This window comes from Helianthus annuus, chromosome 14 (assembly GCF_002127325.2).
Source record: "Helianthus annuus cultivar XRQ/B chromosome 14, HanXRQr2.0-SUNRISE, whole genome shotgun sequence".
NCBI classification, from domain to species: Eukaryota; Viridiplantae; Streptophyta; class Magnoliopsida; order Asterales; family Asteraceae; genus Helianthus; species Helianthus annuus.
The window spans coordinates 33,070,184-33,095,910 of NC_035446.2; the positions used below are offsets into that span (position 1 = coordinate 33,070,184).

A 25,727-nucleotide genomic window follows, 5' to 3' on the forward strand; every position below is an offset into this window, starting at 1 on the left:
GATCAAGAGAATTAGAGTGTTTGAATGCCAGACAACGATCCTGAAGATGTTACTGAAGGACAAAAGAATACCAGTAAATCGAGAGGGGGAGTCTGAAGATAGAGAGAAGAGAAAGCTCAGAGACTGATCTAGACTGCAGATGTGAAGACACAAGTTTACAGTCAAGGTGTGTTGGCGACTCCATCAACATCTGAGGGGGAGTCTGTTGGTGCACTACATCTGTTGATTCCGTCTAGGTGTCTAGGATCAAGTCTTATACCATATGGCATAGCATAGGGCACGAAATACGAGAAAACAGGTGTTTGTATAGCTAGGGTCGCTTTTAGGGTCACACATATCTTGGGTCGCTTTTGTGTCATCTTGGGTCGCTTATTCATACATGCTTGGACCGCTCATGTGTCACTTGACCACATGAGCGGCCCCAGATCCCTATATATAGGCCATGAGCGATCCACATAGTAGTTGTTGTTTTCCACGCCGAAGCTCTGCCGGTGTGACGTTTGAGCTGTAAACTGTTTCTAGTCAATACAAAAGATAGTTAGAAGGAAGAACAAGCTATATCTACTTGCTTTTCTTATTATTCCGCATCTGAATTGCAAGAGATAACCTCTGAACGACTCGTTCGGGTCAGCAAACGATCCTACATTTTATCAAAACTTTCTGAACTTTCATCAGAAACAACAGACTCTTCATCCACACTCTTCAGTCTCTCCAATAGACTTCATCCACGTGGCAAACATGTCTGGTTCTCTGGCAATCTTTGCAATGAAAGCTTTGAAATCACCCTTTTCATCAACAAACATATCCCAGCTGAAACCTTCAGGTAGTTGTTCATCATCTTGATCTACTAAACATGCTTTGCTATCAGGAGATATGTAGTTGCTCCAATTGAAATCCACCAAACATACTCTCTTCGAATCCTCAATCTTTCTACCATGAGCCGTCTGTGAATCTTGTGATTGACCAACCTGCTGATAAATGGCTTTTCGGTAGTAATCATCTTTTCCGAACGGATTCTGAGCACCACTAGCTTCCCTGTTCTTGCATTCTCGTTTGAAATGGCCTTTCTCCCTGCATCGAAAACAAGTAACTTTAGATTTATCAAAACCTAAAGTAGATACATGAGCATCAAGAAAGTCATTTCTCCCGGTAATTGTCTTGAACTTTTCAGCACGTCTAAGAACACTTGCAAGACACCATTTGATATCCATTAATTCTATCTCTTCGGCGTCTATCTGATCGTAATCCTCTTTGGTGAGCATAGGATTTCTGATCCGACCAGCAACAAGACTCTCATATGATAACAACACAGAACCAAGTAGAGCCATGTGGTCTTTAGCAGTGTCTTTTGAAAAACTTTGACCTTCTGGAAGATTTAGAGCGATGTTGCATTGAATCACATAACCATTTCCTGTCTTTGTGTTCTGAGACTGAAAGCTTGTATTTGACTCTTTAGGATTAACACTTGGAAATGATGAGAATCCACTGCTGCTTTTATTTGATCCTTGATCAGCCTTTTCCGTTGAATCCCCAGCACTGAATGCAGTTTGAATTTTCGGACTTCTCTCAGATTCTGGAACTGGAATACTACCCTTTTAATACATCTTTACATCCTGTTGACCACTCGGACTGTTCATCCTAGCGATCTTCTGTTGTTCCAGATCCTGACTCTCGATCTTTTCTATGAACTGAGAAATCGTTAACCCATCATAAACACCCGTGTTCTTCAGAATCATCAAATACGTTCCCCACTCTTTCTGCGATAACGCATCGGCTAGCTTGTCTACCCACTCTTCACGATCTTTGGTAATACTCAACATCGACATTGATCGCACCAAGTGGCAGTAGCGTTCAATCAGCTTCTTAGTATCCTCTCCCGGTAAGCTACTGAACAGCTCAAACTCCTTTTTTAGTAACGCCTTCTTGCTTTTAATCATATTCTCGCTACCCTCAAATTTGACTTTAAGTGCATCCCAGATTGATTTTGCAGTTTTGTCATGCTGTAGGAAGATGAATATGTCTTCTTTGATTGCTTGTTGAAGCAGACTGATCATCATCTTTTCGGCTTTGTACATAACCCGTTCTTGATCAGTAAACTCAGATAATTCTTTAAGAACCTGCAAATCTGTTCGAGGCAACACATATTTCTTCAGTATACATTCCCAAGACCTAAGATGGTTTGCCTGTACCCAGTTCTCGAATCTATCTTTCCACCCGTAGTATTCTTTAATACTCATCAATTTCGGGGGCTTTTGGGTGGTTCCCGTCTTGTTTTCTAAACTCATGGCTTGAACAATAGCAGCTGGACCAGACGGTGTTGCAAATGCGTTGTAGAACTCGGTATCCATGATGATTTAGCGTTTTTTTCAAAATAAGTGACTAAAAAGCAAAATCGGGTATCTGTGCACAAAAAGCGAAATCCCAGAAACCCTAAAAGCGAAATCAGGATGTTGTTTGGAGCGAAATCTCTTGCTATGTGACACAAGAGCGAAATCTGTTGTACTCAAGAGCGAAATTAGGGTTTTGGGTGTCCCTATGAGCGAAATTAGGGTTCTTGGTGATCACAAAAGCGAAATTAGGTGTACAAATGAGCGAAACCCCTTCCTAATGTCCGTATGAGCGAAATCTAGTCCGAAGGTAATTTGGTCCATTTTTAGTCCGTATTTAGGTCCGAAACTTTCCAGGATTTGTTATTGTCCAAATGTCTGTGATCTGTGAAATTTTGAGCGAATTTTGACCGGTAAAACTTTCTGAAATGATGAAAGAAGGTGTAGAAGTAAGAAATCTCTATGAATTCCAGCTAATCTCTGCAGAACTCCTCCTCCTGTGCTCTGATACCACTTGTAGGATCGCGATCTGACCCGAATTAGTCGTTCAGAGAAGTATTACTTCGTTTCAGGTGCGGAATAACAAGAAACGAAGGTAGAAACAGCTTGTTCTTCACTTAGTCTAGTGATTTTATTGATATGACAACAATTACAGCTCAATCTTCACACCGGCATGTAACACCCCAAAAATGATAAATAATAAATAAAGAAATTAACTTGGTTAATGAAAGTCATGATATAATGATAATTAGTTAAATAAAAAAGGCTAAGTTAAAAACTCTCCCAAAGTGGGAGGGCTAATTGTGTAACAAGTGACTAAAAGGGTTAATTGAGAAATTAACAAAACAAAAACACAAACATTGTTGTGTTCGTGCGAACCAGGGGAGGAAGAAAGGGGAGCCAAAAACCCTAACTGCTAGATATCAAGAATTTGAAGCCTAAACCACAAGAAAATTCGATGCATGGGTCCTCTTTTTCGAAAATCTAACCCTAACTAGTGAAGTGGTGAGTTTAATTTTCTGAAATTATGATTTGTAGAATGAGGGGTTAAACCCAATCTCGATTTCTTGTGTCAAATATGATAAATCTGAGTAGAATTGCGTTTTAGAACAAGAATCATGCTTGAATTTAGATTGTATGAAAGGTGTAGTAAAAACCCACTTTGTAAAGATTGTGTTATGAATAGGAAGCTTATGATGATTATGATTATGTGATAGTTTGATATATGATTTTGTTTGTAATACTTGAATGCTAGACAAACTGATTTAGGATGAAAAATCTATGTAAATTCAAAGGGATGTGATTGTTGTGTGATGATGAACTAGTAGGAATATGCTTAATAGACTTGTACCTTGTACCTTAATTATGATGCCCGCCAAGTGCTCGATGAGATGCTCAAGAGAACAAGTTTGTGGGTTACTAGTAAGGATGATGCCGGGTTCAAGATTAGGGTTAAAATAACTAATTTTTAATGATGTTGTTAATCGTGAATTATGAGTTGACTAGTACGGAAGAAATCGTTTGTGTTGTGTGCATATATGATCTTGTGGTTGTATATGTGTTTTACTATGTGAATAAGGAATGAAAAGATATGATTCTAGTTAATACTTTGCGTTGTTGGAAATTAACGAGTAAAGTTAAAATAGATTACGAATGCAAAAATGAATGCAATGTTAGAATGTGTGTTTATTCTAATGAAATAGTAATATTGATGGTATGAAAGTTTAGGATCATGTTTAGAAGGGAAAGCATGGAAGGCAAACGGAAAAGGGATGAGGAAGCATGTACGAAACGGACACTCGAGGTAAGTGATTCCGTAATCACTTCTTAGTTTGTTTAAGTAGTGTAGCGTTTTAATTAATTAAACATGATGTTTAATGTCAAATATGGATTTAGTTGAATGAAATTGGTGAATTTTTCTAAGTAGACCAAACGGGTCAAAATGAGGTCTTATGATTATATCGAAAAGTTGTATAAGAAATGGCAACGGTAGTATAAACGGTTAATGGGTAGAATTGCACATAAGTACGCAATCCGGGAATCGGAGATGTGGTTTAATAGTCAAAAGACTCAGATGTGAGTTGGTTTAATAGATATACATTTGCGCAAGTGGAGGTTTTAGTAACAAGTTTGATACGTAGATTTAAATGGAATGAATGAAATTAATGAATACCGGGTATCGGTTGCGTAAACCCAAAGTACGAAACTCTAAATAATATAAGAGTATTATGGATATAATGTTCATGTATGTTTTGGGTTAAAACAAAGGAGTGGTTTGATGAAAACATAAACGGGTCAAATAATTAGAAAATGATTATTAAGCTGATAGCGTGTAAGTTAAGAATTTCCTTGATCCGGATATGGGATTTTAAGTTCATATGATAGAATGTGAATTTACAAGCATATAGGAAGAAACGTGAGGTTAAACGGTCAACCGGGTTAAAAGTTATGCGAGTTTTAGTGGGCGTTTTGTATCTGCACCCGGAGTATGGAACGCCGGGTTTGGGAGTATGGAACGCCGGGCAGAAACCCAAACGCCCATGCTTCACTGTCAAACGCTGGTTCCATGTTAAAGTGAACGTCGGGGTGATCCAAACAAGCCTAGATCACTTTCCTTGAGTTCCTTTGATGTATGTAAAGCTCCATGTGATAGGTTTATGATCCGGAATCATCACGCAATCTTCCACCACTACCCTACATGTAAAAATGCATCAAAGTAACATGTCTCGATACAAATTCAATGCTAAAACATGTAAATATTAACCACTTAGGCGTACCAAAAGCATATGCATCAGGTATGTACGTATGTATGTATGTATATATATGATTGTATGTAGATATGTAGGTGCGTATGATCAGACGTATGAATATATGAATGCACGAAGTAGGATTTATCGCCTATGAAAAGAATGGGACAGGTATGCATGTATACATGGTTTCAATACGTATGAGTATGGACGTTACTAATGATGTGCTTGAGATTGGAATGTAATGCAGGAATGAGAACGTCGGATTCTTGTAGAATTGAAGCCGAACCTTGAAGCCGAACTCGGAACAAAGGAATCCGAGAGGATAGTCGAATGAATCAAAGTTTATGTTGTCGAATGTTATATGATTTTTAATTTGTATCAGATTATTGTTGTATGACGTTGTCAATGACTAATGGTTAAGTTGTATGTGGGTGTCCACAGGTACTACACGGATCTCTTCTACCACTATCGAAGATAAGCGGGCATAGATCGAGTCGAATAACAAGGGTTGTACGGAAAGAACAGTTACGTAGTCTTAATTTTGTAACGCATTAATTTGTAAAAAGGGAAGTGAATTTTGTAAGCTTCTTCTTGAATGTGTGTATTGTTATAAGATCGTAAAGAAATTTTTAAAGCTATTTTTTTCGCTGCGTTATCCTTAAGTTCTTACACGACGATCTTACAGGGAATTGTTCTTATTACGAGCGGGTCATGCCCGAATTTTTCTTGAATAATAGTATGGTAATATTACTTTTCAGACTAAGATATATGGGCGTTACAAGTTGGTATCAGAGCCCAGGTTTGAGAGAATCAAGTAACGGGAGGTAAATACTTGAACTCAAACCGGTGTGCTCTCGTGACCAAGAGCCCGTACAATCCAAGACTCGATCGAGGCCTAAAGGCAAAAGCGAATGTAAGTAAGTATTTGATTATGTAATTGAAGGAAACTAATAGTATGTTATGTGAAGGGTAAGCGCAATTGTTGGGAGAGATGAACTGTGAATACGTCTGGGACCGGCATCAAGGCAAGTAATGAGGCGAATTGACCCCAGGTACGTAAATCTAATGTGTGGACGTATGAAATGGTACAGTTAACTAAGTGAAAGAAAAATTTTAAACAAATTATAATAACGACATGGTAAGTAAGTTTTGAAAATGTCACACATGCCGAAACTAAATCCTTCGGACATAAGGTGGCGATTACGCGAAGACACGAAACTAGTACGTGGAAGGTGTACCTGGCCAGTACACAAGAAACGTATGACGTTCGTGAGACCGTGATAATTGTTACAGGTATGTCCGATAGAATTTGGTAGCGGCTAGGTGTGTGGGTGAAATGGGTAGTAAGACTCTTGGGAGGTTGAGAGTACTATGTAAGGGTGAAAGGTATAAGTGATAAGAACGAAATACTGAGCCCATAAGAAAGTATGGATTGACAATGTATGAATGCAATGTTTGAATCCGCGAGACGGATTCAACGAATGAAAGATATGAATGCAATGCTTGAGTCCGCGAGACGGATTCAAGGATGAAAGATATGAATGCAATGCTTGAATCCGCGAAACGGATTTAAAGAATGAAAGATACAAATGATGCAAATCCATTGCGGATTTGGTTATGCTAAAGAAGGTTATGATAAGCTATACAAGTCGACCGGTTCAAGTTGAACAAGTCGAGTAAGGACAGGGTACCATCCGTTTAGAACGGGTGGTCGTGAATGCAATAATAAATGTATGAAGCTCAACCCGTTATACGGACAGAACGAAATATTTATGTTGAACACAATTAACTCGATGTTACCGAGTCGTAAGTGGTACGCTTGAATCTCATTATGAGAATATATGCCATTACCCATTTAATTGGATACTCGAATGCGTAAAAGAAATGAAAGTATATAAGCGAATGGAACTAAAATGTTGGTATTGTAAGCGAAATAAGTATTATGACTAACCTTTAAAACGGGAAGGGTAAGTGTTGGCAAGAAAACACTGGAACAGTGAAGCTATGAGGTCGTAAGCATGTTTGAATTGAGAAAAAAAAAGAGTACAAATGTGTACTTCGATACGCATGTATATAATAAGAAATAAGTGGCAGTTGACCTTGAAAAGTCAAACTGCAGAAGCTGAGAAATAATTTGGTTTTAAACCAAGGGAGTGCTAGAGAAGAAAGGAAATGTGTAGTGTAGTACACCAAATGAGTTAAATAATTACGAAATAATGATTATGTGTTTACCCATCAAGAACGGGTCAAACAATGAGAATGATATATATATTAAGAAATGGTCATGTATTGACCCGTTATGAATAGGTTTAACACACTAGTGCTTTAAAAAGAATCTTGGAAGTAGTAATATGTAAACAAGGAGAAGTAATAAACATCATGTTTAAATGAACTTGAATGAAATGTGATAATCCCCAATCTTATAATGAGTATGGCAGATATCATAGTGTGATAAACCTATCAAGGTCAGTGAAAGAATGTTCATAAGCGAAAGCTCGTCACACGGATGAACGAGGTCAATACGAAACATGGTATGGATGGTGACGAAGAGGACCGACTCGTTGCTGCATGTTCAAGTACGGCACCAAGGTAGTAAGGTTAGCAAATTATTTAATATATGAATGTACGATGCTCGAATCCCTCAAACCTACGCTCTCGTGAAAGTGTGTTCGTTTCTAAGCGCCACGCAAGTAAGTGATTTAAGGATTTCGAGCTATGCTTTTAGATGAAAACGGAAGTGGGTTATGGATAAATTGCTATTATAACCTGGGTTTGGGATGTTATGGGATGTTAGGGAAGGTTTCGGGACTGCCCGAGACCATTTCAGGTTGGAAAAAAAAAGACCCGGGAACAACAAAAAAAAAATTTGGTCAAACCGCGTCTGCACACCAGAGAGCCCGTCGGCGACGGCCTTTATGCCGTCGGCGACGACACCCCTCCACCCGACGCGCTAACTGTCTGTCTACGGGCAATGTTCAGCGACGGGACCTTCCTGAGCCCGTCGGCGATGCACCATGTGCCGTCGGCGACGGGTCCCCCTTATCTGCTTATGCTGAAATTGTTAGGCTAAGGTCCTTAATTCAGTTCTAGCATTCATTAAACACTAAGAACACCCCAGATTGATTATGAAGCTAGGAAATTCAAGACAACTATCATGTTTTAATGATGAATGTGTGGGAAGTTATATATGCGAATGAATGAAATAAGTGACACATCTAGAATATTTGTAACGAAAGATTGGATGAGTTTATGAAAATTTTACGCTATCACTAAAAAAGTACCTCCATATGAATAGGTACGATATGTTTAATGTGTACGAGTGAACGAGATTGTATGCGGAAATGAATAAAATAATGATGACTAGGGATTGGTTATCGCAAGAAAATTTAAAATCTTGATAAGTATGAACAATACGTCAGGATGCTAGTTTCAAATTGTGGACTATGGGATGTGTGATTAGTCAATTTCTCACAACATTCTTATGTAAGTCGTCCAATGTAACTTGAATGAGTGGATGAACGAAGAATAAGACTAGACGGGTTGTAGAAGAAAAGAAAGAGGTTTCGAGGACGAAACCTTCTTTAAGGGGGGTAGACTTGTAACACCCCAAAAATGATAAATAATAAATAAAGAAATTAACTTGGTTAATGAAAGTCATGATATAATGATAATTAGTTATATAAAAAAGGCTAAGTTAAAAACTCTCCCAAAGTGGGAGGGCTACTTGTGTAACTAGTGAATAAAAAGGGTTAATTGAGAAATTAACAAAACAAAAACACAAACACTGTTGTGTTCGTGCGAACCAGGGGAGGAAGAAAGGGGAGCCAAAAACCCTAACTGCTAGATATCAAGAATTTGAAGCCTAAATCACAAGAAAATTCGATGCATGGGTCCTCTTTTTCGAAAATCTAACCCTAACTAGTGAAGTGGTGAGTTTAATTTTCTAAAATTATGATTTGTAGAATGAGGGGTTAAACCCAATCTCGATTTCTTGTGTCAAATATGATAAATCTGAGTTAGAATCGCGTTTTAGAACAAGAATCATGCTTGAATTTAGATTGTATGAAAGGTGTAGTAAAAACCCACTTTGTAAAGATTGTGTTATGAATAGGAAGCTTATGATGATTATGAATATGTGATAGTTTGATATATGATTTTGTTTGTAATACTTGAATGCTAGACAAACTGATTTAGGATGAAAAATCTATGTAAATTCAAAGGGATGTGATTGTTGTGTGATGATGAACTAGTAGGAATATGCTTAATATACTTGTACCTTGTACCTTAATTATGATGCCCGCCAAGTGTTCGATGAGATGCTCAAGAGAACAAGTTTGTGGGTTACTAGTACGGATGATGTCGGGTTCAAGATTAGGGTTAAAATAGCTAATTTTTAATGATGTTGTTAATCGTGAATTATGAGTTGACTAGTACGGAAGAAATCGTTTGTGTTGTGTGCATATATGATCTTGTGGTTGTATATGTGTTTTACTATGTGAGTAAGGAATGAAAAGATATGATTCTAGTTAATACTTTGCGTTGTTGGAAATTAACGAGTAAAGTTAAAATAGATTACGAATGCGAAAATGAATGCAATGTTAGAATGTGTGTTTATTCTAATGAAATAGTAATATTGATGGTATAAAAGTTTAGGATCATGTTTAGAAGGGAAAGCATGGAAGGCAAACGGAAAAGGGATGAGGAAGCATGTACGAAACGGACACGCGAGGTAAGTGATTCCATAATCACTTCTTAGTTTGTTTAAGTAGTGTAGCGTTTTAATTAATTAAACATGATGTTTAATGTCAAATATGGATTTAGTTTAATGAAATTGGTGAATTTTTCTAAGTAGACCAAACGGGTCAAAATGGGGTCTTATGATTATATCGAAGAGTTGTATAAGAAGTGGCTACGGTAGTATAAACGATTAATGGGTAGAATTGCACATAAGTACGCAATCCGGGAATCGGAGATGTGGTTTAATAGTCAAAAGACTCAGATGTGAGTTGGTTTAATAGATATACATTTGCGCAAGTGGAGGTATTAGTAACAAGTTTGATACGTAGATTTAAATGGAATGAATGAAATTAATGAATACCGGGTATCGGTTGCGTAAACCCCAAGTACGAAACTCTAAATAATATAAGAGTATTATGGATATAATGTTCATGTACGTTTTGGATTAAAACAAAGGAGTGGTTTGATGAAAATATAAACGGGTCAAATAATTAGAAAATGTTTATTAAGCCGATAGCATGTAAGTTAAGAATTTCCTTAATCCGGATATGGGATTTTAAGTTCATATGATAGAATGTGAATTTACAAGCATATAGGAAGAAACGTGAGGTTAAACGGTCAACTGGGTTAAAAGTTATGCGAGTTTTAGTGGGCGTTTTGTATCTGCACCCGGAGTATGGAACGCCGGGTTTGGGAGTATGGAACGCCGGGCAGAAACCCAAACGCCCATGCTTCACTGTCAAACGCTGGTTCCATGTTAAAGTGAACGTCGGGGTGTTCCAAACAAGCCTAGGTCACTTTCCTTGAGTTCCTTTGATGTATGTAAAGCTCCATGTGATAGGTTTATGATCCGGAATCATCACCCAATCTTCCACCACTACCCTACATGTAAAAATGCATCAAAGTAACATGTCTCGATACAAATTCGATGCTAAAAAATGTAAATATTAACCACTTAGGCGTGCCAAAAGCATATGCATCAGGTATATACGTATGTATGTATGTATGTATGTATGTATATATATGATTGTATGTAGATATGTAGGTGCGTATGATCAGATGTATGAATATATGAATGCACGAAGTAGGATTTATCGCCTATGAAAAGAATGGGACAGGTATGCATGTATACATGGTTTCAATACGTATGAGTATGGACGTTACTAATGCTGTGCTTGAGATTGGAATGTAATGCAGGAATGAGAACGTCGGATTCTTGTAGAATTGAAGCCGAACCTTGAAGCCAAACTCAGAACAAAGGAATCCGAGAGGATAGTCGAATGAATCAAAGTTTATGTTGTCGAATGTTATATGATTTTTAATTTGTATCAGATTATTGTTGTATGACGTTGTCAATGACTAATGGTTAAGTTGTATGTGGTGTCCACAGGTACTACACGGATCTCTTCTACCACTATCGAAGATAAGCGGGCATAGATCGAGTCGAATAACAAGGGTTGTACGGAAAGAACGGTTACGTAGTCTTATTTTTGTAACGCATTAATTTGTAAAAAGGGAAGTGAATTTTGTAAGCTTCTTCTTGAATGTGTGTATTGTTATAAGACCGTAAAGAAATTTTTAAAGCTATGTTTTTCGCTGCGTTATCCTTAAGTTCTTACACGACGATCTTACAGGGAATTGTTCTTATTACGAACGGGTCATGCCCGAATTTTTCTTGAATAATAGTATGGTAATATTACTTTTCAGACTAAGAAATATGGGCGTTACACGGCAACACTTCGGCATTGAATACAAGAGAACGTTATGTGATTTCGCTCATGGAACCCTATATATAGGGCAGATGATTTCGCTCCAGTGTACATGTACACAAGAGCGAAACCTCAGTTGTACAGATAAACGAAATCATCAGGTCCATATCAGCGAAACCTCTACCTAATGTCCTTATAAGCGAAATCAGCTCACTAAACACAATACTCTTCCTATTTTCTCGTAAAACGTGCCCTAATCTATACAATTTAAAGTAAGACTCGATACAAGACGAAGTCGACAGATGTAGTGCACCAACAAAGACCTCAAGAATACGGGAGGTGCGTTACTCCTATAACGCTATACATGTTAAGGGGAGGCTTCAAAAAAAGTTAATGACAAGTAAATCACATAAGAATGTTCCAAGAACACAAATCAAGTATCACGTATTTAAGCATGTATGATTGGATTGTTTGTGTTTGCATAAAGTATAAGTGATTGCGTGTGTTTAATAGCATAACGTATTGCACCCAAAAGTGTAAAAGAAAAAGGGTCATGTATACTCACAATTTTGCAACACTTTCTGCTTATCCGTGAATTATGAGTTATTGAAAAATGGGGAAATGAAAGTGTATGGTCATACGGAGTTTATTAAGTGTTTGGATTCGGGATTTAGAATTCAAGTGCAAAATTATGTATACAAGAAAATATATCTCGTCTAAGTACTCGTTTTGACCCTAAGTTTTTATGTGATTTCATGTGTCCTAGTTTCCCATTAGAATAAAAAATGAGAGGCTTAGAACATTAGGTAAAGTAGCCTATGTTCATGACACATAATCATAAACCGATTATTATCATGATATGTTTATATGTGTGTATATATATATATATATAGAGAGAGAGAGAAAGTATAATGTACAAAACCCCTAATCATACTTCACGTACGCTACAAGGAGAGTTGAACGTGTGGCAAGGATTAAGATTTTTCATTAAGGGCAAATTAGACATTTTTCATTCTTGAGGCAAGGTAATTCAGACATTTACTAACATCAAGAGAATAATAAGAGTTCGTTATCTCCTGGATCCCGGTAATTACGATTAGAATCAGTTTCAAATATTTTCCATTTTTCAAAGTATCAAATTAGCGGTTATAAGTGTGCGATTAGGGTTTCGATCACTTACTGTTTGAAATGGATCCACATAGCAGTAATGCACGAAACATAGATGATATTGAAATTGAAGATGCTGAAGTCCATGCCGTTCATGATGCTGCTGAGCATTTGAGGAATCCGACATCAGACAACCACGTTCTATTAGACGATCAAACCAGTAAGTTGTCAATTAATCATTTTAATTTTTCAAAAATCAACGAAATTATCGTTGGCTGATGTTTTGTATTTGATCGTGCATCATTATTTGATAATTAGTTTTTTGAAATGAATGTGTCATAAATCACGCATGTTTATAAGCTGTATAGTGTAGGAGACCTGTGTAATTCCACCAAACATGTGTTATTAATATAAAGTCTACAGTACTGGCTGCGTTATTTTTTCTAGCTGTGTTATTTTTGATATTAACATGCGTGATTTTTTTTTGTGTGATTTATTTTTTTTATTTCCTAGATGAGTGACTGTGTGTCTTATTCAAAATGTGCAGATGAAAGATTGTATATTCCTGAGGTAGCTTCATCATGTGTTCCCGTTATAGGAATGGAATTCAGTTCCATAGAGCAAGCATATGTTTTTTTATCAGACATATGCCAAGAAGGCAGGGTTCTCTGCGCGAAAAGGAGGTGAACATCATAGTGGTGGTATTATCAAGACTAAATACTTTGTGTGTTCAAAGGAGGGGCATAAACCACAGGCTTTTGATGATCCTTATTCGAAGTTGTCTAAGCCATATAAAAGTAGGAACAGACCGACTATTCGTACCGGGTGTAAAGCACAAATTAAGCTTTGTTCGACGGATGAGGTGTTATATAAGGTTGATAAGTTTGTTGAAACGCATAATCATTCATTTGTGTGCCCCAAAGATATGAATTTAGTACCGGCTTATATGCATCTTTCCGAAACACAAGAAGAGATGATATGGGAGCTTGGTACATTAAATCTTGGGCTAGTGAAAGCCTTCAATATAATGAGACAAAGATACGGAGGTTTTGAAAATGTTGGCAACTAAAGACGACTGTAAGAATTTTAGAGCTAGGATACATAGCTATATAGGAGAGTATGATGCAGATATGGTTATCAATAGGTTGACCAATAAAAAGCAGTTTATGGTTGATTATTCATTTGTACATTCAGTTGATGAAAACAAGCGATTAGCTGGCCTGTTTTGGGCCGATGGTTTGTGCAAACGTAACTATGCTGAGTTTGGAGATGTTATATCTTTTGATGCTACGTTCAAAACCAACAAGTTAGTCTTCACTATAATGTTTTAACTTTTATTTTATTTTTTGTATAATGTTCTTGTTTTTTATTCAATTTATTTCATCATTTTGAAGGTATAATATGGTTTTTACCCTTTACTGGTATTGATAACCACTGTTGGAATGTGACGCTTGGAGCTGGGTTGCTAGCATCCGGAAGCATTAAATCATACAAATGGCTGTTATAATCATTTTTGGACTCATTTGGTAAGCAGCCGAAGGTGGTCGTCACTGATCAGGACCCGGCGATGAAACAAGATATCAAGGCAGTGTTCGATAAGAGTAGGCACAGATTTCTAGAAATGACCATATTTCTAGAAACACAACCCTAGATAACTGGTCTGAAACTACCTTAGAGGATGATGCTATGAAAATTTACACCAGGTCCATCTTTGCTGATCAACAGGCAGAGTTATATGGAACACTGTCTGAGTGCCTTCCAATGGAGACTAAAATCGAGGAACCGTTCTTGAAGATTAGTATGAAGGATTGGAAAGCCCATGGTGACGGTTTATTAGAGGTAACAGCATCTAGACTAGCTAACATGCGTTATTACATAAGAACGTGCGTTTTTTCCTTGATTTTTAATTTTCAATTTTTTTATTTAGGTTTGTTTCAAGAAGGGGGAGGATGTAATTGCATCATGCAATTGTCGCAGGTTTGAGCAATATGGATTGTTGTGCAAACATATATACTTTGTGTTCAAGATGTTCAAAGTGAAAGAAATTCCCAACAAGTATGTTATGAGAAGATGGACCAAAGACGTGGTACTGAATGATCTAAATAACACATTTGATTTAAATGTTGATGATAATGATGGTCATAAAAAGGCCAAGGAGGTTGCGTATGAGATAATGCAGACTGAGAGTATCTTATTGGTAATTTGATGAGAGATTTTGATCATATAGTTATAGTCAGGGATCAGATGAGAGAGATAAAAGAAATGGTTGATGAACTTCGCATAACCAAGCCCATCGACCCTAAGTTTGATAGGTATTCAAGGTTAATCGTTTACGAGAAACCGGACACTGATGCTCCACCTACAGTCCGTGTGCCATCCGGTATTAGAAACAAAGGACGTGGTTCATATAAGCGGATCAAATCAAAAAAAGAACAGATGATTAGTCTAAAAGGTAAGAGAAGTCGTACATGCAGTGTTTACAATACCAAAGGTCATGATATCCGAACTTGTTCAGTTTTAAAGGGTCAACCTAGTGCTGCCAACAAGAAGGGGAAGAAAAGAAGAGCAGTTCAGTTAGAGACTGATCCTGGTTTAGTAGACGAAGAGGATGAGGAGGCAAAAACCGGTGAGGGAGAGGAAGAGTATGACGAGGTAGACGAAAGTGATTCTGAATGGGAAGAGGTTAACGATGATGACCAGTGATTTTTGAACAACAATTGCATACATTTAAACATGGGTTTTTTATGCCTTTTTTACTAAATAACATTTTGTGTATTGTGATCTTAACACTTAATGTGCGTCATTTTAACACCATACTTGCGTGATTTATTAAATTTCTCATACCATGCGTGATTATCTGCACCATTTGTCAATATACAAAAAAACATCTCAACTGACCCTTTTTACCCACTGCTAATAAGCCTGATCGTTTCAAGGGTGGATATTGCATTCATTTTTACATTTTTATGATGATGAATTGGAAGAGCTTAATGATGATGATGATGAGTGATTGCATTCATTTTTTCATTTTTAGGCCTTTTTATACCAAATCACATTCAGAACTCAAATTGATGGCTCATAACTAGCGTTTTTAAAGTTAACATGCGTAACTTTATGCGGACAAAATGGAATATCCATGATAAATTGTACCATGTGTGATTTTAAAAGTTGATGTATATCAACTTGCGTTAAAATTCAAATAACTGGCGTACTTTTTTTAAGTTCCCTTTTGTTTTAGTTATCTGTTGAAACATCTTTACCAGGCAAAGGTATCAAACATGTAAAAATTAACGATATTCCTAAATTTATCCACATATCATTTCCGATTGCCAAATACCACCAAGTTTTCAAAATACCAACATTACAACATCCCAAAAATCATCAAAAGACATAAAAAAACAGAGATACCACCTACTTCGATGTGAATATCTTCCCAAGCTCCTTGTCACTTGTTTCCATCTTCTCTTGCACCGTCTCCACTGCATCCTTCAGATACGAGTAAACCAAGTGATCAGCAGATGACTGATCCATCATGAGGTTTATGCCTTTGTCCCTCAACGGAGATTTCGGTTCTTGTAGTAGTTTTCCCCATATTTGTTGGTTCATCTTCTGCTGTTCTAGGACCTTCCTATGCACATCAAAAATACTGTTAGTGGAGTTTACATCAGATGCAAGCTCTGTCAAAGTGCGGCTTGAGAGGAGCTCCTTGATTGTTGTGCTTGCTGGATCAGTCGACATTGCTGTAACTTAGTTAGGGTTGTTACTTTTGCCAAAAATGGAATGGTGGTTATCTAATATGTATGAAGAGTTTGATTTAATAGGGTAGTTGGGGGAGATTTGGTAAGTAAAATTAAATTTCCTTCTTAATTAGCAGTCATGTCTATTTGGAAGCCTATTTGTAGATATCATTATTATTAGCATTTTTTTATTTAAAATCAACTTACAACTTGCGTACTATTTTTAACAAAATATCCAACTTACTTAAATTCACTCATTCAATGTACAAGTTGCTTATTTTTTTCGCAGAATATGCATTTTGCATTTTTTGGAGCATGCATGATTATGTATGCTTCAGAAGTGCGTCATTATTGAACATGCGTGATTTTCAAGTATGCATAATTATTGGCCATCTGCAATTTCTTGATCAGTCTACATTTGTGTATCTTACTGAGGGTAGGTTTTTTTCGCATAGGTTGAATGGGGGTTATCAAATATTAACGAAGATTTTGTTTTAATAGGGTAGTTGGGGGAGATTTCTTCAGTAAAATTAAATATCTAGCATAATTACCTCTCAGGTTGTTTTGGAAGGCTATTTGTACATATCATTATTTTTAGGATTATTATATTTTATTACAACTAGCATGTTTTTTAACTACAGGTTGTTTTGAATTCAGTGTACTAGTTTCTTGTAAAAAAAATTTAGAATATGCAAGTTGAATTACTATAACATGCGTGATTTTGTATGCTTAGGCACATAGATACATGCGTTATTATTGAACTTCAATAATCTTCTAACCTGTGTACTTTTATAAATATCTCTACTGGACCAACAAAATTCCAAAAAACATCAACAGTGTATTCTGATCCAATAATTGGCATGCTTAATAATTATAGATCATGTCATCTTGTTGGGCATTTCATTTTATATTTCATTGAAACAGCATTCCAATATTACCTTCAAAGATGTCAGATTCTCTCAATTCATCTACTGGATCTTCTTCATCATCTGGTATGAGTGTTTACCTCAAAAAGTGGATCCAGGAACAAATTGCTGAAGACAGGTCTTGTAGAGACTTGTTGGAGCCTAACGTTTCTAGGGTAAGGGAGAACATGAAGAGGAGAGAAGAAATATTCAATTTGTTGTCCAGAATGAAAGAGTCCAGTGTCCGAGAGGTAGCTATGATGTTCATGGTTGATCTAGGAGAGCGCGATGAAAAACAACTAAAGGAGCTTTCGGATGCAATAACTGTTTTAAGATGCTCTATGGACACCAAGATCAAGTTTTTAGAGTCCTTTTTTTGAAGTTGTCTAAGCATGTGTGTTTGGTGTATGTTTTCGAGTAGTTTAACCATGTTTTTTTTTGTTTATCTAAGTGGTTTTCTATGTATTGCACCTGTTTTTTAGTAAAAAAAGGGTAATTGCACGGTACCCCTGACCACGGGAGGGATCCCCCTCCCCAAGCTAGCGACCCAGCAACGCTGTTATTAATGTCGTCTGGTAGTATATTATAGAGAAACATCAAAACAAGAAAAAACTAAATAAAAAAAATTACAAACACATCAATAAAAAAACAAAAATTGGTTCACATATCACTGTAACAAAAAAAGTTCAAATACATAACATTTTTGTTTACACTTTTTCAAGATTAAAGAACTCATCCAATCTTTGACTGATTTTTTTATCTAGATCTTTCAACATATCCACTTTGCCCAAGTTCTTCTCAAATTCCTTAGCTGCGTCAAAGACTTGTTTTCTTATAAGATTTTACTCCGACAATAAAATCTTACTAAGGTAGCGATACCTCAAGAACCGAAGCTGTGAATCTTGAACGTCTTTTCTATCTTCGTTGACAAACCGCGGATTCCATTGTGTTTTGCCCTTGTATGTCTCCATATGCCTCATAGTGAAGTCACCATAATCAACTCCATTTTCAAGAGTCCTCCAATCCATTTCCTTCCTTGTTGTTTCTAATTTTTTATCCATTCTTTTTGTCGTATATTGTTTTTTTAGGTACTGAATGAGAGCTTTACGCTATAATCAGATAAAAAATTATATTAGTACCTACGTATTACAGTATATAAAGCTGAATTTTGTAGTTTTACCAGCATTTCGGGATGCCCACGGTAACGTTTAGCAAACGCTTGTTTGATCCTAGAGTTATTAATTAACTCAATATCGTCCTTCTTTAAGTGAAAGCATATACAGAAGAAATGTTGAGATAACAGTACTGGAATGAAGATAAGATCCACTGTTTAAAGATTCTTCACCTCATATTTAACCAGTGTATCTTCAAGGTTTGATGCAAATACTTTCAATCGTGCATTGTCATTGTACTCGGGCCTATAAATTGGTTCAGGCTGCAAAAATGTGTATGTATCTAGTAAGTATAGTATGTACATGTTTTCAGCTGAAGAGAAATGAACATGGGTGATATACTCGTCTAGTATTTGTATGCTGATTTCGTTATAACCAACACTGATGCGTGATTAACACACAACACGTGTGAATATTTCTAAACATGCGTAATTAATTGATAACATGCGTGATTAATTGAATATGAACCTACCTGCGTGATTAACACATAACATGTGTGAATATTTCTAAACAAGCGTAATTAATTGATAACATGTGTGATTAATTGAAAATGAACCTACGTTATTAATTGTTTCAAATATATAACGTGCATTATTAACTTACAATCATTGAACTTGGCAAGAACAGCCTGTACGGTGATGATTTTTTGTCCCTTTTTTTCTCTTCATAGTTCAACACATCTACAAAAGTGTCCACTCCATTAGAAGCTACGAATTGTGATGGGTGGAAGCTTTCAAAAATTATTTTGAAGGTTTCCAACCCACTTTCTGACTTGTACATCACTGACCTGTTTGATATAACCAACAAGTCAATTAGTGGATCTTTTTAAGTGTTTTAAAGAAACAAAATGTTGAACTTAGCCAATGTCACCGATTGGAGATAAGAGGTATGAGATGATCGTTTTCTCCAAATCCAAGAGTGGCTCATATAAGCTTACTATCCTGTTGTAGTAAGGTGATCAGTATGCATCACCTAATTCTGTCATTCATTTTTCATTCATATCGTTATACTTTTTAATATGCGCCCTAACTATTTCATCCTTTTCTTTTTCATTCAATATTTTTTCGTTTACAGTCGTAATAGTATTTTTTGTAATGTCCGTTGAAGTTGTTTGTAAGATGGGAGCGAATTTTAAAAGCGTCTCCACCGACTGAATTTCTGCATCCGTTACTTCATCATTTGTTTCTTCAACGGATGTGTTGGATGTCTTTTTTTAACATACATATCAGGGTTTATGTTTTCTAGTTCATTCAACATCGACTTGGTTACCGTATTTTACATTGGTGTTTTTTGTTGACTGGACTCTGCTAAATTTACCTCTTGTTCTATTTCTTGTACCACATCTGTCGCAGCGTCAATCACTGTTTGTATGATAAAGTTCATCAGTAAGAAGACAGTAAGTACTATAGTAATGATCAAATTTGTTACCTTCTCTCGTCTGGTCAGGGTGTCTATATACACCTGGTTCTACAGTTTGTAATTGTGCCAGGCATGTGTCTGAAATACCCCCATCTTCTTCAATCACAATCTCATCATCGTCACAACCTTAAGAAAACATAAACGTTTTCTCATCATTTAACTTAAATTGCTAATAATATTAGAAAAAAATACACAAATTGTTGTCTACCTTTTGTCTTTGTCTTTTCAGTGTTTTCCTTTTGTACTGTTGCATCTTTATCTCCTCCTAACTGTTGAATATTAGCTGCATCCTCTACATCTTCGTTTAAAAGAACTTCATCACTACCACAAGTTCTATGATCAGCCGTTGAGACGGTATCCTTCATTGTATCATCCCACCTTTTACACATTCTCATTATATCAGGATCCCAGAAATACTTTTCCTTCGCGTCAGTAACGATTTCGTTCATTTGCGTAACGAGAGCAATGTATTTATTTATGTTACGGTCCATGTTTTTCAACAACACCTACAGGATTTAAATGTCAATATTCACAGTAGCTTTTGATTAATCTAAACTAGCGTCATTATTTTATCACCTTTTAAAACAAGCGTTATTATACATAAATCAAGCGTCATTATTACAGATATCATTATGGATCGTGCATGATTATTTCAAAATAGTGTACCTTCTTATTTTTCTTCGAGGCTTCACGCGCACCATCGTCACAGGGTACCCCTGTCAGCTGAATCAGTGTGCTGCAGTAGTCTATAAGTTTTTGCGTTTGGGTCCCGATGCCCATAACTAGGTTCAACTCCGAAATATCACGAACTTCAGTCCAATCATCAAACAAATCAGATGTTGATAGTATGTAACATTCGTCGATTGGATCTTTTTCATGCTCCTTTCGCCTTTTGTAGACCTTTGTGGTATCCACAGGTAGTATTGTGAACTCATCTGTTATAGGGTCACCCGTCTTTTCTAATCCAACGGTGTTTCCTTCTACTGCTGCAGCCTCGTGTACTGGGATGTTGTCATGGAATAGGTCTTCCAATAATGTCGATGGCTGTTGAGCATGCTTATTTAGGACTTCTTTTGACGTTTTCGCAGCCTCTTGTTGCTCTTGGTCTTCGTTGTCTGAGGCTACCGGATGCTCTTAAACCTGTGGCGGATGTTGATCCTGCTGTTGAAGCTGTTGGGCCTGGTCATCCCCATGCGTTTGGGTTTCATTCCGATGCGTTTGTTCATCATTTTCAAAATAATCTTCAACATCTGTCTGCGGCCCATTGTTGTATATATGCTCTTCTAAGTCATCAACCATAATCCCTGTCATATACTTTATGACAGGCATTTCGATAACTTCGTTGAAAAAATGGTGCCCTTTGTTGTATTCGTGGGCGTATAGAAGCTGCATAGACATGAAAATCAAAAATTTGAAATGCTAGTAATAATCGATTTTTTTACTTGATATTATCAAGATGTTTCAAAAAAATGTACCGTCAGAAAAGCAACAAGTCCGTTATATTATGAATCAATGTTTTTCCAACCTTGTCTAGTTCTTTTAAGAGATTCTAAAACAAACGAGCACCAGTCCAATTTCGATATGTCTTCCTCTTTGTCAATTGCAAGCAAGAAATTTTGTTTCACTGTGGTTAACTTTGAAATCTCTACAAATAAGGTGTTCCAGTACGCTAAAAAATTTAACTTGAATAACCTTCCACCATTTGGTTGTAGATGCATTGCTTTTGCAACCAATCCATGAGTAATCCTGTTGTTATCGGGCCACTAGTTTTTGAACTCATCTATGGTTGTATCTACCCCATTAGTAGCAGTATTTTTTTGTACTATTGCACCCTTCCGAGGCTTATTTTTTTCGAGTACCAGATTTGGTCCCTTCGGAATACCAAACACATGATATACTGAATCACGTGTTATTCTTATCCTATGATTCCGATGTTTAGTGTGCTGTCTTGCTCGTCATAGTTTCGTACCAGCCAATATCCCAAATGGGTACATATGTAATTAACATTTATATCAAGAACAGGGCCAAATCCCATGCTTTTCACATCCGCTATCCGTGCTTCAGTAAACTGTCTTATTGTATCCAAGAAAGAAGAAGGACTACACCTAAGAATTAATGCTTCATGATGATAAGCATAGAATGGTCTTCGTTCCACCCTGATTGGTTCCGGTACCTTAATTGTCTTTGTAGGCTTTGTAGCATCACGAACCTTATCTTGTTTCCCCACTCTCATCTTCTTTATAGGCTCCTGAAAATCATCATCATCTTCATCAGTTCTATTATTTGCCCTCTTTTTTTTGTGTTTTGCGCCTTTTTCTAAAATCTTGAACAGGTGGTTCAAAATCATCATCATCTCCATCATTTACTTTCTTTGATCCTTTAGTTAATTTTGGAGGCATGTGTCTTTTCGTCTGCTCAATTGGGGGTTCAAAATCATCATCATCGTCAGCAACCTCTGCATACATATGAAAAAATCAAATAAAAATCACGCAAATTATAATCATCATTATAATATACACATACATACCAAGCACTGCCGTAGGCTGTACCAGACTCATTTATCACCACCAACTTACATAAAAGGTAAATCATCAGAATCCCCCAATTTTCAAATGGATAAACATGATGAACATGTGTTTTAAAACACCTATTGTCAAATAACGCATGTTATCAAATAATACCGCAAGTTAACATCACAATGAAAAACCCCCAATTTAAAATAACGCTTGTTAGTACAGATCAATCTGAAAAAATCCGCTTGTTGGCCCAAATCAAAATACCGTAAGTTAACAATACAATGAAAAACCCCCAAATAATACCGCAAGTTAACATCACAATGAAAAACCCCCAAACTCAATTTCACAAAACGCAAGTTGAAAAGTTCTGATAGGAATGCTAAAAAATCAAACCCTAAAGATGGGGATTTAGTGAAAACCTGGTATGGTGTTCGCCAACAACACCGGATCGTTTCTTTTCTTGCTCCTCTTCTCCCTTGTAGCTAAGTTTTTTTTTTCACCATGAAACACACACTCAGTATCGTCAACATTTATACTCGTAAATCAAATGTCTTGCCATATGAACTATGGTAGACTTGGATGACTTCAACACTTATGGGTTGTCTTAAATCCTATCAAAACAGAAAGTTTAGAGGGTATTTGCACCTCTTAAACTTGTAGGAATCAAGCTTTAACAAGTCCCATAACCATAGAAGGGTTTAGGAAGATGTTAGGTGTAACAATACTCAAAAAGCACCACAAAGAATCATAACCGAGACTCCAAACACGTGGTAACCATAATCGGGTGTGGCTGATCAACTTAGGACAAACGCTTTACCTGCCGAGCAAACCAAGGTGAGTTCACACTAAAACTAAAGCATGCATTCTCGGTGGGTTGGGAACTTCATATATTCCCGGTGGGTTGGGAATTTCATATATTCCCGGTGGTTGGGAACTACATATATTCCCAGTGGTTGGGAACTACATATATTCCCGATGATTGGGAACTTCATACACTAGACGAAAATCTACCACGAAAGTCCCTTATGCATATATACTGATTAATCGTCGTCCGAGACGAATAGGATATTAGTTGATAGCATTATTAGGTTTGACAACCTCACACCGTGCCTCTGGAGGAGGACGGGCGTGGACTATTATCTAGGAACTCTGGTCAATGACGGTAGACATTGATCAAAAGGGCAAATAACAATTACGTTGAAGTTTCGGTATTGCACAGTTTAGTGGATTGGTTGATTCATTCATACATACAAATGGGGTAGCTCCCAATGGCTCATTAGCAACATGGTAACTTCATAAAACAGTGTTTTTTGGATAAACACAAGAAAACCTTTTTCGAAAACCGTGAACTCGCCAACTTTATTGACACCCTACTGCATGCTTGCAGGTTTTTAGGTACAACTGCGAACAGACAAATGCAAACGGAGGGAGTGTGTAAGTTGTACGTTTTGTAAATTCATCTAAATTGTGGTTTCAAACTGAAATGGGTTTATCTTTTATTTCCGCTGCAAACTTAATTACATTTAGGAAACTTTTAAATTAAATCACAATTTGTATTAACTGCAACAATTTACAAATATCGCAAACGGTTCAAAATAATTTGTGGCTGGATCCTGGGCAGTCGCATGCTTAGCGGTAATACTCCGCATGTGGAATTTTAGGGTGTGACATTTTGTATGTTTTATTTTATTTTGATGAAAGTTTAGTTTAAATTAAAATGCTTATTTTGATTTCTAAATAAAAAAAAGTTAGTATAGGGTAGTGGTGTCATAAATTGAGTAGTTTAAGATAGTATATATAATGAGTGATGTGACACTCCAGGATAGGATTGGAAGGGGTTAGGGCATGTTAGGTTCGTGGTGCTACCCCTCGTAGACCATGCGTAGTGGATACGAGAGAGAGAGAGAGAGAGAGAGAGAGAGAGAGAGAGAGAGAGAGAGAGAGAGAGAGAGAGAGAGAGAGAGAGAGAGAGAGAGAGAGAGAGAGAAGGAGATATTTTGATTGGTTGGACATTGTTTTGATCAATCAAACTTTTTTTAATTACAAACTCACTAACTTCACATGCCTCCCGCCTACTTCATTTTATCCTAATTTTCAGGCATTGTTGACTTGGCCGTCACATGTCAAAATCACCAAACCACATATCTCACTGCTACTCATGTTCTTACTTCACACATATTTACTATTTGGTGTTGGATATTCGGTCTTAGTAAATTGTTGATTTTGTATGACGGGATTACATAATAACTGTCGTTGTATGTGGCATATGGATAATTGTTATCAGCAAATATTAATTATTCACATCATCATCGAAAGAGGATTTATACATGGTACTCGTTTTGCAATTATAATTTTTTAAACGATAGATGTTACAATAATTAAGTGCACTCTTATATTACACCAAATAATACCTAGAAATTGAACTTTGTTCTTCTCCAACAGTGTCTACCACCAAGCCAAAGCTACAATGACAATTTTGCAATTACATAACATCTAGATGATAACAGATGGATAGCGTGTCGACTAAAAGGTGTTCTTGAGTTCCCGAATGCGAGCCTTTCTAACTTCATACAATTAAATCTTTTTCTTTCTCTCCTCAAGTTGATTAATGTTGCACGAGAGATGTAATTTTTCTGGTAATTTGATTGAGCTTTTATGTGCATGTACTTACCAAATGCCGAATATCAAACTTTGTATTTAGTAGAATTGGTTTTTCTATTCAAAATGGGGTGGCGGCGCAACTTGTTGCCCGACTGCCTGCCATGGCTTTGTAATTGTCTTTTTTTCGTGTGGAATGAACATTCGTTTTTCTTAAAAAAAAAAAAAAAAAAATATGTAGCATATGTTGGCATAATGTTATCGTACTACGTATTATATTTTATATTTGACACATGGTAATATCTTATAGTTTAGAATAATGAATTGATCTCGAGGTGTGCGTTGTTAATTGAATTATGCTATTTTTTGTTAATTTCAGTGAACCAACCCGGCAAAAAATTCATGAGATATCCTTTTTTTTTTTTTTTTTTTTTTGAAAGGTGTGAATTATTCGCGAATGTCGGGAGGTCTAGCATACATTGTCTTAACCGGATCCGCGCTAGAGAGCCCCCTCGCACAATAGATCCCCAATTTAAACCCCTCAATAAGAAACCCCTATCACCCAGACTCGAACTTGAGACCTCGAGATAAAAACTCATCCGGGTCCACCATAAGTGGAACTTAAATACCCGTGGCTACCACTAGAGCACTAGCGATGGTTTCATGAGATATCTAAATACTGAAACATAATGACACCAGTAAAACAATCTGAATCCGCCACTCTCCAAATTATTTTGCTTGTTGAAACCT

General features: G+C 36.7%; 1 long non-coding RNA gene across 2 annotated transcripts; it reads left to right on the forward strand.

Moving 5' to 3' along the window:
- Window positions 1-3,197: 3,197 nt before the first annotated feature.
- On the forward strand, window positions 3,198-11,401 carry LOC110917491. Of its 2 annotated transcripts, XR_002580597.2 has the most exons (4): window positions 3,198-3,332; window positions 4,056-6,129; window positions 7,516-7,674; window positions 9,731-11,401. It is a non-coding gene; the product is annotated as an uncharacterized LOC110917491 (long non-coding RNA). The 2 variants fall into 2 exon arrangements; XR_004879141.1 differs by having other exon boundaries at window positions 4,056-7,674.
- The last annotated feature ends 14,326 nt before the right edge of the window (window positions 11,402-25,727 follow it).